Source organism: Chiloscyllium plagiosum, chromosome 3 (assembly GCF_004010195.1).
Source record: "Chiloscyllium plagiosum isolate BGI_BamShark_2017 chromosome 3, ASM401019v2, whole genome shotgun sequence".
NCBI lineage: Eukaryota > Metazoa > Chordata > Chondrichthyes > Orectolobiformes > Hemiscylliidae > Chiloscyllium > Chiloscyllium plagiosum.
In genome coordinates, this window is record NC_057712.1 from 129,953,944 (window position 1) to 129,973,805 (window position 19,862).

The 19,862-nt window shown below is 42.7% G+C and overlaps 1 protein-coding gene across 5 annotated transcripts in view; it reads right to left on the bottom strand.

The window, feature by feature from the left end:
• disp1 (dispatched homolog 1 (Drosophila)) overlaps positions 1 to 19,862 on the bottom strand; it is a 366,584-nt gene that overhangs the window by 312,355 nt on the left and 34,367 nt on the right. For all 5 annotated transcript variants that reach the window (XM_043687321.1, XM_043687317.1, XM_043687322.1 and 2 more), the window contains exon 2: positions 2,940 to 3,049. The gene's annotated coding sequence lies outside the window, so the exon portion shown is untranslated. The remainder of the gene's footprint in view (positions 1 to 2,939; positions 3,050 to 19,862) is intronic.

Here is a 19,862-nt window from a genome sequence, read left to right on the forward strand (position 1 = left end):
ACACTTTCCCTAGAGCTCTACAGAGGGGTGCACCCTAAACCTCCCTCCTCCTCTCCCCCACTTCCCCAGATAATCTGACCAACATTGTCCTGTACACGGCAGAGGTGGAACCTGTCAAAAAGTTGCAGATAACTGTGTGTGCGCATTTGTGCACGCATGCGTGTGCATGCGCAATTTGGAGTCTTATCCCACAAAGGCAGCACTTATTCTTGGTGTCCAGCAGCCAGACAGAGGGCAGGGCAGTTTGGACAGGGATGGGGGGGCAGATGGGGGCGGTTTTGGACACTTGGGTGTGGTGTTGGATGGGGTTGGGGGACAGGGGAGCTGTTGGACAGGTTTGGGGGGGGCAGCGGGGAAGTGGTGGATGGTTTTAGGGCGGGGGGGGCGGGCTGAACGGGGGAGCAGAATTTAAAAACTCTGAGCCCTAGAGGAAAGGCATTTAATCGATTAACCGAATAATCAATTATCCGAACTAAATAGTGCCCACCCATCTCGTTCGGATAATCGAGGTTCCCCTGTATTCCACAACAATGAAAGATCTGCATTTACATACCACACTTCACAAACTCAGGACATTCCAAATCACTCGACAGTCAATGAAAACCTTCTACCTTTTTTAACAGAAAGAAAGGGCAGCCACTGTTTTAACAGAAGAAATAAATCACAGGCCCTATCTCACAGATATAATCACCTAAGGAAAGACTTGTGCAAAATTTGATCCAATCAGTGAAAGGTAAATCAAGTGATACTCCAGGCCTTACATCTTATACTGTCGATCCTTGATCAATCTACACCTTCCTTCATCTGATGCCAATAAAGCAGGAATCAGCATGTTCTTAGGAATGTCTTGGAAATAAACAGCAAGCAAAGTTGCATCCGTAGAGACAAATAAGTGAAATGTAAACTCCATTTCTCTTTTCCAAACGCTGCCCAATTAAATATTTTCAGACATATTCTGCATTTAAGAATTTCAGTAATTGACTTTTGCATTTAATCTATTTTACTCAGCACCTAAACTGCATTTATCTTCAATTCCACTCCTGAATAGATCTTCATCCAGATGTGCCTTTGAAGGCAGGATTTCAAAACAGATGGTCTCAGCTAAGATCAACATGAAATTACAGTAAATAACAAACAGAGGCCCTCAATACAACTGAATTCCAGAGGTGAAGTGAGAATGACTGCCATCACAGCTACATTTTACAGAGTGTGACATCAAGGAGCCATAGCAAAACTAAAGTCTATAGGAAGCAGGTGCAAAATTCTCCACTGGCCAGAATTATACCCAGCACAAAGGATGATGATTGTGGAGGTCAGTCTGCTCAGCTCCAAGGACATTTCAGTTGCTTCATCAATTACCTTCCTTTCATCATTAGGTCAGATATGGGGATGTTTGTTGATGATTGTGCAACATCCATGACGCCTCACATAATGAAGCAGACCATGCCCAAATGCAGTAAGACCTGGACAATATTCAGACTTCAGCTGATTAGTGGCAGGTAACTCATATCATAGAAGTGCCAGATAATGACCAATGCCAAAAAGAAAAGAATTGAACCATTGCCCCTCTACGTTCAATAGCATTATTATCACTGAATATCCTACTATGAATATGCAGGAGGCAAAGGTGGAGGTTATTATTGAGGAGAAAGTGAGGTCTGCAGATGCTGGAGATCAGAGCTGAAAATGTGTTGCTGGAAAAGCGCAGCAGGTCAGGCAGCATCCAGGGAACAGGAGAATCGACGTTTCGGGCATAAGCCCTTCTTCAGGAATTCCTGAAGAAGTGCTTATGCCTGAAACGTCGATTCTCCTGTTCCCTGGATGCTGCCTGACCTGCTGCGCTTTTCCAGCAATACATTTTCAGCTCTGGAGGTTATTATTGACAATCATCTGAATTAGACTGGCCATTGAGATCCAGTGGCTAGGAATTCTGCAGCAAGGAAATCACCTCCTCTTCCCCCCAAAGTCTATCCACCAGCAGTCTGAGGTGAGATGGCATCCACTTGCCTGGTTGAGTGTAGCTTCAATAACAGGCAGGAGGTTTGACACATTCAGGACACAGTAGTTCACTTAACTTTGTCCACCACCTTCAGCATTCACTGCCTTCACAGCCAATGTGCACTGAGCATTATCAACATCACCTCCTGACCCCTCAACCTCTACTACTTAGTCAGACACAGGCTGCAGATACATGGGAGAACAACCACTGCCTGGTTCCCTCCAAGTCACACAATCCTGACCTGGAACTCACCATGGTTCCTTCAGTGTCATTGGGTTAATATCCCAGAACTCCCTTCGTAACAGCAGCTACCCCGACATCACAAGGACTATAGCAGCTCAAAAAGACACTGGGCCACAACTTTCCCCAGGCAATTTAGGATGGACAATAAATGCTAGCTAAGCCAGCAATGATCACATCCCATAAACAAATGAAAAGTAACCATTTTCTGGCCCACATATCTTTAGGGCACAAGGAAGTACTGTGCTGATAATACCTTGACATTGACTGAATATTTTAGGTGAATGCTAAATAAATTCACATACAAAATCATTTTCTACCACCTAGCCACAGAATGGATTTGCTGTAAACAGCAAAAGGAACAGTGCCAATGTGAAATGCATTTCCACCATGGGCTGAATGGTTTCCTCTGCGCTGCAAGACACTATGATTCACGAGTAATGGTGCAGATGCTATGAGCATGCCAAGTCTAATGTTGATCATTCCCCACTTGCTCCCACTCTTAGGTTTATTCCATCCAAGAGCAAAGTAAAACTTTGCCCACCGGGGGAAACATATTGGAGGTAAGTCAGGGATGAGATCAAAACTGTTCAGTCATGTGCTCAGCTGCTTATGTTTCCTTGAAATTCACTATTGTAATGATAAGGATGTCCATCATGCAATATTACATAATTCTCAGTCAAAATCCCCAAAGACTTACAGTTGTTTGAAAAGAAGGGTTCAGTTTGGTTCAAGCACAAAGTGATCCACTGAGCAAAAATTCTTGAACTGTTCCAGTTGCATCACGGAGACTAGCACAGCTTTGGCAATCTGAAAGGACAGAAGAAATTATTGATAACGTCTGCATAATATGAGAAGAATGTGGACCCACCAAAGCTGGAAAGTGGTAAAAGGTCAGTGGAAAAAAGAGTGACAAAAAAAAATGATTTGCTAATGTACAGAATCTTCTTCAGAGCAATGAGGTAATATGTCAGAGTAAACAATAAGAAACAAACACAAGCAGTGGTGAAGTATGAAACTCTAACAGGCCAGACAAAACACAGCAGGACAAGACAAGTAGGATTAGGGTTGTTCAGTCCCGGAATGGCGGGACTATCTTATGCTGAAAGATTGGAACGATTGGGCTTGTATACGCTTGAGTTTTGAAGGCTGAGAGGGGATCTGATTGAGACGTATAAGGTTACTAAAGGATTGGACACTCTGGAGCAGGAAGCGTGTTTCCGCTGATGGGCGAGTCCCGAACCAGAGGACACAGTTTAAAAATAAGGGGTAGGCCACTTAGAACAGAGTTGAGGAGAAACTTCTTCACCCAGAGAGTGGTGGGTGTATGGAATGCTCTGCCCCAGAGGGCTATGGAGGCCAAGTCTCTGGATACTTTCAAGAAAGAGTTGGATAGAGCTCTTAAGGATAGTGGAATCAAGGGTTATGGGGATAAGGCAGGAACAGGATACTGATTGAGGATGATCAGCCATGATCATAATGAATGGTGGTGTTGGCTTGAAGGGCAGAATGGCCTACTCCTGCACCTACTGTCTATCGTCTATTGTCTATCGCTTCAGACTTCTAAAATTTAAAAATGGATCTATCTCCTTCTTGAATATATTCAGTCACTTAGCCTCTATAGCCTTGTGGTAGAGAATTCCATAGGTTCACTACCTTTGAATGAAGAATGTTTTCCTCATCTCATTCCTAAATGGTACATCCCATATCCTGAGGCCATATTCCCTGGTTCTAGACTTCCCAACCAGTGAAAACATCCTCCCTGTATCTTGTCTGTCCAGGCCTGTTAGAACTGTATAGGTTTCAATTATATCCCATCTCATCCTTCCCACTCCTAACCCTATCACAGGTGAATAGAGGCCCAGTCAAATCAGTCAGTTCCCATAGTACAGTGTTGCCATCCCCTGTATCAGCCAAATGAATATCTGCTATATTCCTACTAAAGCAAGTGAATCCTCTCTTAGGTAGGGAGATCAAAACAGTACACTATACTTCAAATGGGGTCTAACCAAGGCTTGGGATAACAAGGCACAAAATACTAAGCCACAAGAAGGTGAATGCATCACATTTCTTCAACAATTCCTGGATCAAGGTCTTGGTCAAAATCTCGGAATTATTGGATTGAGCCTTTCGGATTGAGTTAGCATATTCAAAAAGGAAAATAAGGGGCACCAAATAGACAAGTAAAAATGAAAGCTTAATATTGGAAGGATGAGCATGGGAGGTTGAGGGGAAACCTTACTGAGGTTTTTAAAATCATAAGTAAAGGACATAGGTAAGGTGAATGACAAGGATTGTTTCCCTATGATGGGGGAGTTCAAAATGATATGGCATATTTTTAAGGCGAGAAGGAGAAAGGTTTAAAAAGGACTTTAGGGTCTTTTTTTTAAACAGAGAGTGGTTCATGTATAGAGTGAACTACCAGAGGAAGTGGTGGGCACAGGTACAGTTACAATGATTAAAAGACATTTGAATAAGTTCGTGAGTCGGGAGGGAAATGGGCTAAGCAAAGGCAGGTGGGACGAGTTTAGTTTGGGAACATGGTCGACGTGGACTGGTTAGACCGAAGCGACTGTTTCCATGCTATATGATTCCATGACTCTAATAATGGCAGCAACACCTAGTGGAGAAATGGTAAGCATGATGTCACACTCACATGGCAGGGGACCGCAAACAAAGAGGAAGCCCACCATCCAGCTGCATTGTTACAATCTAAGCTATCACATGCTCTGGCTCCTTCAAGAATACAGAGGCACCAATGCTTCAATTGTGTCTTCAGTTGCAGGTTGCAGTTTTCAGGCTGGTTGTTGAACAAGTTGCTTCCTAAAGGGTCAGGAGTTAGTTGCAACCATCTGGTATGGTTACAAACCCCCTAGACATAATTTGTATTGAGCTATGTCATCTCAGCCTTGCAGGAGCGAAGGTGTGGGAGAAATATCCTGCTAGTGCAAATGTGAATCTGAGTCATGAGGATGGGCATGAGAGAATAGGATTGCTCTCAGCTCTTGTATTTATAGAGATTTATAACATGCATCAAATAATCAGCCTATAAATGACAAACAAAAAAAAAAAATTGTGCTGTAAATCAACATCAACAACATACTCTCTTTCCCAGAAGGATTTTTAATCTCTACTTGTTACTGTATTAGGAACTGGTGGGAAAAATCACATGCACCCTTCAGTGGGTGCCATATATCAGTAAAAGAAGCCAGAACTCTCTGAACTACATTTTCTCTTAAGAATGTTCAGGATGTTTTTGAAGTGCATTGGAGACAGACGACAATTCAATAGTATTTTCCAGCCAGTGTCAGCACATAATAGCAGGGCAATTACAATCATTGTTAACTGAATGAAGCTCATCCTGCACTGCACAACCACAGAACTTAGCCACAGTTTATCATATTTTGATTATTTTCCCAACAGAAACTGCTTGGGAAAACAAGATAATTATACATTTATTATAAAATGCACTGCATTCATACAAATGTTTAAAATACTGAAAGGCATTAATTTCTTGAATTTATAGGCTTCAAAATCTTCTCAATAGCTTAATCCCCTCACTAGGACTGCAACTAAGTAAACTATTTATGAAGACATAAAACCTTGGAAATGTTCAGCAGAACATGCAGCATCTGTGGAGAGTGTGTCACAGTTAATGGTTTCAGTCCGTGGCCTTTCATCAGAAAATTCTTCAATTGTTTCATCACTGATCTCCCGTCACCCACAAGGTCAGTAATGGGGATGTATTCAGATAACTGCATATTGTTCAATATCATTTTCTACCCCTCAGACCATCTCTAATGAGAGATTATTAGGGGTCTCAAGGGTTACAGAGAAATCGCAGTATAGTGGACATGTCAGATAAGCAATGATCCTATTGAATGGCAGAGCAAGCTTGATGGGCTGATTGGCCTACTCCTGCTCTTATTTCTCTTGTCATATGGCCTAAGAATGAGTCAGACCATCATCAGATCTTGACAGCCAATGACATGACAATCACTAACTCCTCCCACATCAACAGCATTCATCAGAAATGTAAGTCAAAACAGCCATTTTAATATCGTGGTGACAAGAGCAGGCCAGAGGCTGTAATGCAAAAACATGCCTGTGGCAAGTAACTTAATTCTTGACTCCTCAAAGCATACAAGGTATAACTGAAGAGTGTGACTGACAACTGTCCACTTGTCTGGAATTGCTGTAACAACAAAACTCCAGATGCTCAGCACAAGTGATAAGAAAGCAGAGATGGAAATGTGTTGCTGGAAAAGCGCAGCAGGTCAGGCAGCATCTGTTCCCTAGATGCTACCTGACCTGCTGCGCTTTTCCAGCAACACATTTCCATCTCTGATCTCCAGCATCTGCAGACCTCACTTTCTCCTCAATGATAACAAAGCAGCCCACTTGATCAACACCCTGTTTGCCCACCTAAACATTCACTCCCCATGACATCTGGGCTCAGTGGCAATAGTGTGCACCATATACAAGATACACTGCAGCCACACACCAAGGTTCTTTCAACAGCATCTTCAAGCGTACCATGAGTACACCACCAACTGCAAATTCCCCTTCCCAGCATCCAGGCTTGGAACTAAAATCACTTTTTCTTCAATTTCACTGGGTCAAAATCCTGCAATTCCCTTCCTAACAGTACAATGGGTACGCCAGCAAAGTATGGACTGTAGCTATTCAAGTAATCAGCTTGCCACAGTCTGCTCAAGGACAATTCGAGGTGGACAATAAATAGTGGTCTGGCCAGTGACACTCTCACTTCAAGATCAAATTACTTTTTTTTAAATTGAAATGTTAGAAGTGCAATTGATTTTAAGTAGCTGAACAGAGAAAGGTACGAAAAGAACAAAAAGGGTCTGTGTTAGGATGAAACATAGAAGAGATTAAATGACAAACAAGTTAGTTGTAGAACGCCAAATGGAGCAGTGGATTGGGCAAGAAAGAAATGGAACAATGTGTCTAGAACATCTCTAAATGGTTGATGTCTCTTTTGGGGGATTTAATACCTCGCAAATATTGGACAATCTTGGATCCCTGACTTTCTCTGACAATTGGGTGGCACAATGGTTAGCACTGCTGCCTCACAGCGCCAGAGACCTGGGTTCAATTCCTGCCTCAGGCAACTGACTGTGTGGAGTGTGCACATCCTCCCCTTATCTGCGTGGGTTTCCTCCGGGTGCTCCAGTTTCCTCCCACAGTCCAAAAATGTGCAGGTTAGGTGAATTGGCCATGCTAAATTGTCCCGTAATGTTAGGTGTAGGGGAATGGGTCTGGGTGGGTTGTGCTTCGGCGGGTCGGTGTGGACCTTTTGGGCCGAAGGGCCTGTTTCCACACTGTAAGTAATCTAATCTAAAAACAGAGGAAAATAAAACACAAATGTAAGTAATCAGGTCACAGGCAAGTAAGTTTTATTTCAAATCTAACCAGTCAAATTAGGTTTTGGATGTGCCAAACTACATTTCATTCTCAATACAGTGCTTAGAGGAAGACCGAAAGTTTAAAAAAAACACAGGGAACAGGGTACAGTTTAATTCATAGGGATGTCACTGGAAATCTGCAACAGTATTGATTGGCGAGAAACTGTGTAAAACTAATATAAGTATAATTTTATAAAGAAGAAAATGCTACTTGGATTTCAGGAAGGAACAAAGGAAAGAGAAGTAAAATAAACAGTAAAACATTGAGGATGTAAAAAAGGTTAATGTGAATGAATTAGGTTGCTGGTAATTTTTATGGTAATATTATATTTATTTAAAGGGCATTTTCAAAGTTATGGGATGGTAAGTCAGCAGAGACAAGTGAAGTGTATATCCTACAGTCCTGATTTCCTGTTAAATTAGGGACATACTCTGTGTCCCAGACAAACACATCTGAAGATGTGTCTTTGCTTACACAAGCTTGATCGAAGTTTCAGAACACGAGGGTAGGGGGTTCAACCAGAAGTTGTGGAACACAACAGTACTAGAGGTATGGAGAGGGATGAGGTCCTGAAGGTAGATTTCAGGAAGTTAGGAATGAAATTTAAAAAACAGGACCTCAAGCACGGTAATCTTAGGATTACTCCCAGTGCCATGTGCTGGTGAGTTTAAGAACAGACGGACTAATCGCTTAAATACATAGCTGGAAAACGGTGTAGAAGGAAGCCCATTAGATTTCAGAGGCACTAGAACCTGGGGCAGATGGAATCTGTGCAAGCTGGTCAGGCTACACCTTAATAGGACTTGAGCTGATATGATCCCAGGGATATTTATTAATGTATTTGTGGTGGGTTTAAAGGGGCCTTTCACTCATCCCTAAAGGTTCTCACAAGATTATTAATTAGCCATTTTCATTGCATGATATTAGGTTCAATGGAGAGTGCAGAATCAGCACCAGATATACCTAAAAATGAGGGGATAACCTGGTGAAGCTATAATACAGGACTAATTACATGCCATACATCATAAGCATAGAGTGATGGACAGAGCAATCCTATAACCAACAGGTCGGAAATAAACTCTGCAATCCTGCCACATCTGCTCAGGAATGGTGGTGGAAAATTCAACAAATCGGTGAGGACGTGGCTCAATACATATCACTTTCCTCAAAGATGGAAAAGGCCAAGATATCAGTTCAAAAGATAAGGCTGAAGCATTTTCAATAATCTTCAGCCAGAAATGCAAAGTAAATTATCCACCTCAGCGTGCCCTAATGGATCTCCAGCATCACAGATGCCAGTCTTCCAGTCAATTCAATACACTCCATACAATAAAGTACTGGTATGCAAAGGCTCTAGACAAAATTCGGGCAATTGGACTTGAAAACTTGTGCTCCAGAACTCACCATTCTGCTAGTCAAGCTCTCCCAATAGTGTTACACACTGGCATCGACTTAACAATGTGGAAAATTGCCCAGTACACAAAAAGAAGGACAATCCAACCTGGCCAATTACTGCCTCTTCATTCTACTCTCAATCATCAGTAAAGTGATGGAAGGTGTGATTAACAATGCTACCAAGCAGCACCTGCTCAATAATAACCTGCTCGGTGACGCCCGGTTTGGGTTCTGCCATGGCCACTCAGCTACTGATCTTATTACAGTTTTGTTTCAAAAATGGACAAAACAGCTGAATTCTAGAGGTGAGGTGAGAGTGACAGACTTTGACATCCAGGTCACATTTGATCATGTGTGACATCAAGGAGCCCTGGCAAACCTGGAATTAATGGGAATCAGGGGGAATGCTCTATGCTGGTTGGAGTCATACCGAGCATATAGAATGATGGTTGTGGTTGTTGGAAGTCAGTGAGTGGCATGGTGGCACAGTGGTTATCACTGCTGCCTCACAGCGCCAGAGACCAGGGTTCAATTTCCACCTCAGGTGATTGACTGTGTGGAATTTGCACATTCTCCCCGTATCTGCATGGGTTTCCTCCGGGTGCTCCGGTTTCCTCCCACAGTCTAAAAATGTGCAGGTTAGATGAATTGGCCATGCTAAATTGCCCGTAGTGTTAGGTGCAGGGGTAAATGTAGGGGAATGGGTCTGGATGGGTTGCGCTTCGGCGGGTCGGTGTGGACTTGTTGGGCCGAAGGGCCTGTTTCCACAGTGTAAGTAATCTAACCTAATCTAATCTAACCTAATCCTCAGCTCCAGGACATCTCTGCAAGAGTTCCCCAACCATTTTCAGCTGCTTCATCAATGACTTTCTCTCCATCATAAAGGTCAGAGGTGGGGATGTTCACTGATGATTGCACAATGTTCAGCACCATTCCCAACTCCTCAGAGACTGAAGCAGTCCATGTTCAAATGCAACCAGGGTTGGGCAATAATTGTTGACTCAGCCACAGACACCCACATCTCACAAGTGAATACAAAAAAAAGTCGGATCTTCAAAATGCCGATCTAGAAAACCATCCCTAACACACTCCAGAAATTTGTTCTCTATAGCTGGAGTGCCCAATTCGTTTATATGCCGACTGAAGACACCCAAGATTAAGATTACTTCTGCCATGCTACACAACTTCTCTTATTTCCAGATTCTACATGTTCCTGACGACTACTACTAATCATTTTGGAATTCTCTCTGCCTGAGGACTGTAGTAGCTCAGTTTTTAAGTACATTTAAAGAATGATAGATTTCTGTTTACCAGTTGCGTAAAGGGTTATCAGATAGCTTGGATAGAAAGCATTGAGGTGTTCAATCAGTCATATTGTAGTATATGGTGGAGTAGGTTTGTTGAGCTCAATGGTCTATTCCGACATTCCCATAAAAAGTACTGCATTGATTAGCTTGTTTTATTATATGGAAGTCATTTATACTAATTGAATGACGTGAATCAATTTTAACTGTTGCACAGTGTATTCACTTCATTTTGAAAGCATTTTATCTACTGGTATCAAGCCTCACGATGCTGTACAAGCAACCTGTATAGTCAGGTCACCAATTACTTTGAGTAGAAGATGCAATTACAGTCACTCTGTCCCTGGTGGGTAATTGGGATAGCATCATTCAGTCAAAGTGGAACTAGGGAGATTACAGGCCCAACATGTTCTCTTTGGGGTGAAACGTAGGAGCAACAAGCCCAGAGAAGGGGGTTAAAATGTATACTTCACATTTATTTTCACTTTGGAGGAAGAGTATATGAGTGCGGATAGTGTTCATCTTCCGACACAGCGGTAACACTCCCTACACTGGGAGGCCTGGGTCAAGTCCCACCAGCTCCAGAGGTGTGTAATAACATTTGCCAACAGGTTGATTAGGAAAAGTAGATTAAATAATTTTTTTCAAATGTACTTACATGTGCAGAATAGGGGCTCTATTATGGTGCGGTGATAATGTCCCTTCCTCTGTGTCAGAAGGCTGGGCTGAAGCCCCATATGCTCCTGGCTGACAGATATAAACAGGAATGTCAGAAATCCTGTTCACTCGGAGAGCTGGCTCTGAAGGAGCTGGATCAGTGTCAAGGACTATCCATATTTAAATAAAGGGTGACTTGGTGACAGGATTTCATTAACAATGAGAGAAAAGCAGGCTCGTGAAGAAATTCACAATGATCATCTTTGAGTTGGGGCAAGCATTTCAAGCACCATGCTGCAATTTGGGTAGCTTGAGCCGTTCAATCCTGTTGACAACTGGGCCTCAGGATGTGGAAAGAATGCACTACTTTTACCAGGCAAGTAACATTGGGGCAGATGTAAAGCAACAAATAATTCTTCCTCACAACTTGTGCACCCACACCTTTGTCAATTGTTAGGAGACTAACTTCTTGAGGCACCAGATACTAAAACTGTTCAAGAGTAGACTGATTTATTAAGGAACATTATGACCCCACCTACTCTAATTCTGAGGCACTATTTGTTTTACTTAACAGTTCGAGAACCAAGGGAACCCATATTGAGATTTTTGACTAAGTTAAGATGACTGGCAGAGGTACAAGACTTTGGTTTAACCTTTAATGAGATGCTGATGGACCATTTGGCATCTGGAATTAATAACATAAGCATGCAAAAGCGCCTACTAGCTGAAGCCAGCTGGATATCAAACAGGCACTACAACTGGCTTTATCATTGAAAAATGTGGCCAGTGGAGCATATGAGTTACAGGGTATTCCGGTAGAAGTGGACACACTCCATAGGTGGACTGAGCCTGGGGGACATCATGTGAGTGAAGGCAATTGCATAGCCTCATCAGGCCACATACTGGACAGAGGGACACTAGGTCAGCCCTCAGCAAAATCCCAAAACAAAGCCAAGCCTTGGCCAAACAGTTAAAGTTTTCTTCAGGCTCCGGGCCAGCAAGCCATTGTAATTGCTGCTGCTGTGCAAACTCGAGACAGTAAAAAAGCTCCACTCGATCTAAATTGAGTAATAGAACTCGTAGGCTAGTATCCAGGACAGAGCACACCCTGGAATGTCCACCTACATTTTGTTTGGAACAGTTAAATTGCCGAGCAAAATCTAAATCAGAACCAGTCAAAATAAACATCTGGTTATTTCAATGATAGCAGAACAAGTCTTTAACAAAATTCACTTTGGATTCCAACCCTCATGTTTGTGCAAGACCTTGGCTAGACTGAGAACCTATACTGAGGAACCGTTGCAGATTAAGGGTACAACTTTGGTTCCAGTCTTTTATGAGAAGCAATTGGTTCAGTTACCACTGAATGTAGTAAAAGGCTCAGGTCTAAGCTTGATGGGGCAAAGTTGATTGAGAAAAATTCATCCTGAGTTGCTCAACATTTCTCGATTAGAAAATGGCTGCGTGAGTGAAGTCCCAATTAAATTTGCTGGGAAGGTTTTCAGGAAAGTCAAGGGACTATCAAAGGAGCTAAGGCCAGTTTGAATGCAGGAAGCAATTCCATGATTCTGCAAGGTCCACCCAGTGCCAACTGCCTTACGGGCAAAACTAGAGGCAGAAATCAGAAGGCTAGAAAGTGAAGGAATCATCAAACTAGTTGTGGAATGGGCAGCACCAATCGTACTAATTATGAACCCCTTTGGGATGATTCACCTTTGTGGGGATTTTAAACAAACTGTAAACTGCTTTCCACAGCTAGATATATCCCAACCCCTTGAGTAGAGGATGTATATGCTAAGCTGGCCTTGGGGGCTGTCATTCACGAAGCTGGACATGAGCCATGTGTACTTGCAATCGCTGTTAGATGAGGATTTATTTTGATTTATTATGGTCACATGTAACTAAGTACAGAGAAAAGTTCTGTTTTCCATGTGGTACAGGAAGATTATAACATACAAGGACATACCAATCATACAGAGCGAGGCTTCCAGCTGCACAGGAGGTGCACAAAAGCATGATCAACATTAGCTTTGAAACTGGAGAGGTCCATTCAGCAGTCTAATAACAGCAGGGAAGAAGCTGTTCTCAGTCCCTGACGGGGTCTGTTTATCTGATCCAATCAGGGAGCTCTGGTTGATGCTCAAACACAGGAGTGTCAGAGATTCTGTTCACTTTAAGAGCTGGCTCTAAGCTGGATCAGTGTCAAGGACTTTCCACTCAGTAACTGTAAATAAGGGATGACTTGGTAATGGCCTCAGTGGAGTTATTTTGATAGAAAATAGCTGCTCCTCTTAGTTGAAGGGAGCATAATTTTAAGGCAGTAGGAGGGATTTAAGGAAAAACAATTCACCCATAGAGTGGTGGGAATCTGAGGGCACTACCTGGGAGAGTAGTTGAGATAGGAAACCTCAAGCTTTAAAATGTACTTGATTGAGTAGTTGAATTGTCATAACATTCAAAGCTATGGGCCAAGTGCTGGAAAGTGGGATTAGTAAGGACTAAGAATAGAATTTCTTTGTCAGTGCAGACTCGATGGGCCAAAGGACCTCTTCTGTACAAATAAATAAATAGTGACGTCACTTGATAATTCTGTGATCCAATTATTGACAGTATCTTTCAATTCTTTAGATTACTTTGCTATTTTATTACTGAATTGAAGTTTACGTCCAACCAGCTAACCCATGTTGCCGGAGCATAGCCTGGTCCTCTGGATTACTGACCCAATGACAGCAGCACTATGCTTGTGTCTCCCATTGTGTTTCAGATCTCTTATGGAAGCAACAGCCCTGAAAATATGTACAACAGCACTGAATTTGTAACACAGATGTGTTGCTGCATGTGCGGGCAGATTTATTTTTATCCTATTTTCTTTGAAGCAGAGTTCAAACACTGCTGCAGTTCAAGGAGGCCCACAACTAAGTTCCCAGGGCAACTAGGAATGGCAATAAAGTGCAGCCTTGCTAAAGATCTCAAAACCAAAAGGGACAAAATGGATCATGAACTGTTCTGATGAATTATCCTGGACAGTGTATAATCATTTAATTAGTTTGTTTTTATGTTGGGAAGGGGAAATTTAATTTTGGTGTTTGAAACAAGTACTGATTATCACCAAGATATAAATTTACTTCAGTCATTAAATCATTTTAGTGGCCTTCCTCCATCTGGATGAGTGTGTCTTACTTGTTCAATACAAAATGTAAGAATAATAACCATAATATTTCATCAAAACTTTAAACTTGGGTAATGCATTAGATTAACAAGTACATTTACATTAACTTACATCATTAAAAATTCTGTGTGTGATGTCTCTGTAACTCAGAAAGAGTGATCAGTGGAATGGACATCAGTTTGTGTCAGCTGAGAATGCTAGAATTGGCTTCCATTATTACTGCTACACTTCCTTTCCAAAGTATGAGACATTTATTTCCTCGGTGTGTTGGATTTTGGAGAATCAGTTGTTAATTGTTTCCACCATGGAACTAGGAAAAGTCAGATGCTAGGCCAGGGAGCTCTTGGATATTATTCATGGGTGAAATTGGCAAGTACTTAAGTGCTATTGGAGCTGAAATAGCAAATGGCAGCAGCATTTGAGCCAAGCCTGTACATACACTCATCTATCACTTAAGTCTTTAGCAGGGGTGGCTGAGTAATGACAGTGAGGAGTGAGGCTTTTACTCATGGATTTTACTCTCTCTCTCTCTCTTCACCCAAGTCTTTCAAGTTGGCAGCAGAGTGGGAGGTCTTTTTTTTTCTATTTTTTCTTCTTTTTATTTTTTCACTTTTTCTTTTCTTTGCCTTTTTTTTAATTTATTTTGTCTTTGTTTACTGGACATTGGTGGGTGAGGGAGGCTACCTCTGGTTGCAGTGGCAGTAATGCCAGGACGAGCTGCACACGGTTCCACCCCAGCCCGGGGCCTTCTGGCAAATGGGAAACAGGTCCCGGCCTGACATCCCCAGCCTGAGCCCAGGCTCCAAGTCCACAGCTAGGCCGGGTGCCTTAAGGAGAAGAAAGACTGTCTCAGCCCACCATGGCAACCTTGTCCCAGCATGGAGGTCTCGTCCCCATGTGGATGCCTTCCTTGTCTTTCAGGTATTCCAGCAGCCCTGTAGGCAGTCTCATCCCTACTAGGCAGTCTTCCTTGGCAGAAGCCTCCCACCCAGTATTCCAGGGACCCAGCATGGTGGTCTTGTCCCCGAATGGCGGTCTCCTCCCAGCTGCATCTTCAATGATTTCCATCATTCCTTAAATCGGCTTTCGCTGAGTTCAGGAGCCAGTAACTGAACTTTGTCTTACTTTTTTTTTAAATCATTATGTATGACTTCTGTCGTTGATGTAGGCACCATGGTCTGGGGACTTATAAAACTTCCACTATAATTTTTCATGTAAAAGTACACATGACAATAAATTTCTTTTCTATTTCTTTTTCCCCCTCCAGGACTACTCAGGCCAAATGCAGCACAGCCACTATCGCCATAAAAAAAGGAAATCATCTTTCAGAGGAAAAGGATTTACCCTCAAATACTGCAGAAAATAGCTGAGAAACATGGGACCAGGTTCAAAATTAACATTTGCTTTAAACTACAGCGCTGACATATAGATTACAGACAGAATAACATGGCCATGCTTTTCAAATACTAATTAAAATGGTCTTCATTTAAGTTTGAGTCTTTGGCACCTGGTCAATTCCTCCAGCTTGCCCTGCATCTGCTTCCTGTTCACCCATTTGCTGTGCCAAAGATCCTGCACCAAATCTGTACTCAGTTACAGCAAACACAGGCTTAGTTTCTGAATAAGGGCATTTTCTTCATTGGACAGCAAGTGAGAATTCTGCAGTGTTATAAAAAAAAGTTCTAAAACACAATAAAATCTCTCGTCAAGTGCCCTCCAATTGGAACTACAACAATGCAAGAACAAGTATAGCAAGTACTTCCAGAGTGTGCGCGCATTAGGATGGTGTCAGGGAGGAGATTGAAGAGAGTCATGGCATGCAGACAAATACCACAAGATGACAGGATGCAAGTTTCTGCTTGCAAGCACCCAGAGTGAGTGCCCATATGTCCATTTTGCCTGGTAGTGCCATGCTCCTCTCCAACTTCAGGCAATGCAGGCATTGATTAAGCGTTATCATCTATAATTATCCCTCACCTCCATTTCTGCACCAGCATATTCTGGGGAATGGCTACTGGTGTTTAACAGCACTATCTATCTAAAAGTAGTAGTATGTGGTAAGGGGAGATGTCCGCCCTTAACACCAAGAGAGCATTTGACAGAGTATGGTATCAAAATGAGAGTCAATGGAATCTAGAAGAAAACTCTCCATTGGTTCGAGTCATACCAGTAGAAAGGAAGATAGTTGTGTTTGTTCGAAGTCAGTCATCTCAGTCCCAGATGAACACTGCCTCAGGATAGAGATGTTATTACACAGTTTTGGAGCAGGTGGGACTTGAACCCAAGCCACTTAGCTCACTGTACCACAAAGGCCCCTAGTTCTTCATGTACAAGTACTCCCCAACAGGAGTATGAACCCAGTTTTTTTAAAAAAAAATTTAATCAACTTGCTCAGACATGTCATGACCTACCTCTGGGGCAGGTGGGACTTGAATCTGGGCCTTCGTGCTCAGAGGTTGGGACACTACCACTGTACCAAAAGAGCCCTCTTAGTCGTTCAGGTAATGTCCTGGGCTCAACCATCTTCAGCTGCTTCAATTACCTTCTTTCCAAAAGCTCAGTAGTGAGGATTTGCAATCAGTTAAAATAATATACCAAAGCATACATTATCAGTTGCAGTACGTCCTTGCCAACAGCTAGGTTGGGCTGATAAAAGGGGTTTCCAATTTACAAATATCTGAATTACAAATGTTAATATGAATGAAATCCCATATTACTATTAAAGATCCAACTTGCACATGTTTGCTCATGCCAACGGTTATTTTACACTGTACCGTCTTGTATTGTGTTGTTCTCAGACTTGCGTACAAAATTGGCATACAGACATTCTCAAGTATGAAATCTATTTGTATCTCAGGGACTGCTATAGTGACATCAATATTTGTAATATTTGCACCACACCAGTACGAAGTAATGACTGTCCCCAACAAGAGAGGATTGAACCATCTCCTTTTGACATCCAATGGCCTTATGCTTGCTGAACCTCCAAATACAGTATAGACAAGATGCACTGCACATGCCTCCTCCAAACAGCACCTTCCAATATTTCAACCTCTACCATCCAAAAGGACAAAAGTAGCAGGAACATACGAGGAACGGCTGAGAATCCTGGGATTGTATTCATTGGAGTTTAGAAGATTAAGGGGAGATCTAATAGAAACTTACAAAATAATACATGGCTTGGAAAGGGTGGACGCTAGGAAATTGTTTCCGTTAGGCGAGGAGACTAGGACCCGTGGACACAGCCTTAGAATTAGAGGGGGTAAATTCAGAACAGAAATGCGGAGACATTTCTTCAGCCAGAGAGTGGTGGGCCTGTGGAATTCATTGCCACAGAGTGCAGTGGAGGCTGGGACGCTAAATGTCTTCAAGGCAGAAATTGATAAATTCTTGATGTCACAAGGAATTAAGGGCTACGGGGAGAATGCGGGTAAGTGGAGTTGAAATGCCCATCAGCCATGATTGAATGGCGGAGTGGACTTGATGGGCCGAATGGCCTTACTTCCGCTCCTATGTCTTATGGTCTTATGGTCTAACCCCACTATCTCCTCCAAACTATACACCATCCTGACTAGGAACTATATCACTGTTCCTTCAATGTCAAACTCCTAGAACATGTTTCTTAACAACCTTATGGTATATCTACTCTCAAAAGAATAGTTTAAAAAAGGCTGCTAATTTCCATTTTCTCAAGGAAAGTTAGGAATGTGAAATAAATACTGGCTTTACCATGAAAAAATTTTTAAAAAGTTAACTTCCTTATGAGAGTTGATTACACCAATAGCTGGTCCATTGATTCTCAGTACGATCCAATTAAACCCAGGGTGATAGACAGTGAACTGAAGTAATCAGCCGTCCCTTAAATTAAGGAACAACCCAGGGGTGAGAGTGTCAGCCACGGGCCCTCATTCAAGTGAACAGACTGATTCGTTCAGCACATGGGGCAGGGTGCCCATGTGGTAATCAGATCTGGATTAAAGCATTTAATTTCTTTTCATTCTGTGTCCTCTGCTGCTCTGACTCATCGTTAAGACATTGGACTGAACCTTACATTTTTTGGCCAAGTGTCAGGTTTTTGGAAGTGGCGGGAGCGGGGGGGGAATGGAGGAAGGAATTTGCCGCAAGGCTTGGCAGGTTTTATCACAGTATCAGACCTAACACACCTCATTCACAATCTCTCCAGTTATGGCAACAGCTCTCTCTCATCCGGTTCTATCCCCAGCTTACCATATGCCATTCCCTGAACACATGGCCATAAATAGGATATCCCAGAATTGACCAGTATCCCCGGGTACTGTCACCATCTTTAAAAGGGCGTTGTGAACCTGGTCATGCACTGTCAGTTCAGAGCTGCCCTGCACAGGTCCTGACATAAGAAGGAAAACTTGATGTCCCACTTTGCCTGGTGCTTCTAGCTGAATAGGATGGTGCAGAGACAGGATGTCCTCTTCCCCTAGAACCAGCTGCAACACCATGACATCAGACCATACTTGTCTGGTGGAGGTTGCCACCCAGGTTAGACCAGTTTGAGCACAGCACTGCAGGAAGCAGGTCAATTAGAGTCATATAGCATGGAAAAAGGCCCTTCAGCCCAATCAGTCTATGCCAAATGTAATCCCAAACTAAACTCGTCCCACCTGCCTCCCCCAGACCATATCCCTCTATACCTTCCTATTCATGTACTCATCCAAATGTCTTTTAAATGTTGTAGTTGTGCCTACATCCACCACTTCCTCTAGTAATTCCCCTGTGTAAAAAATTGCCTCTCATGTCTTTTTAAATCTCTCTCCTCACACCTTCAAAATGTGCCCCCGAGTCATGAAATCCTCAATCCTAGGGAAAAGACACCTACCTTTAACTCATCTATACCTCTCATGATTTTATTTCACCCCTCAACCTCTATGCTCCAGTGAACGAAGTCCCACCCTATCCAGCCTTTCCTAGTAACTCAAACCCTCCAAAGCTGGCAACATAGTGGTAAATCTTTTCTGAACCCTCTCCAGCTTAATAATATCCTTATAACGGGGTGACCAGAACTGGACACAGTACTCCAGAAGAGATCTCACTCCTTCAGCAGGAGCATGCCCATCTTTGTTCCAATACCTCTCACTTACTCTATTTGTCCTCCTGTTCTCATCTGTCCCCAAGACTCATGCTTTCCCACTTTCACTGACGCCTACAACATCTTGCTCCTCTCTGTCCCATGACTGTGGATTATCAGGTCAACCATAACCTCACTGAATGGAGCAGACTCAAATGGGCTGAATGGCCTACTTTTACTTCTCTCTCTTCTAAATGTTATGACCCCAACCCCCAACACCATTAACCCTAAATGCCCTCTGTGTTGCCTGCTCGCTTGATCACAACACCTCCACACCATAACCAAGTATCACTGTCATCTCCCTCAATACCTGCCTCACTCTCATTCCTGGAGGGAAACAGCCCCCAGTAGGGCAGCAAGAGTCGATTTGGTGGTAGACTGTCCGACATTTAGCTCCTCACCCATTATATATAAGTAGGCCACCAGTTGTTTCAATAGCTCCATCTTTTCTATTCCCATCTTATTAAACAAACATGGGTAAAAGTCCAAACTTCCATGTGCATTAGGTGTTCTGGCAATCACTAAAGTATCTTAATTACCTTACCTTCCTAGCTGTTAAAATGTTGAATC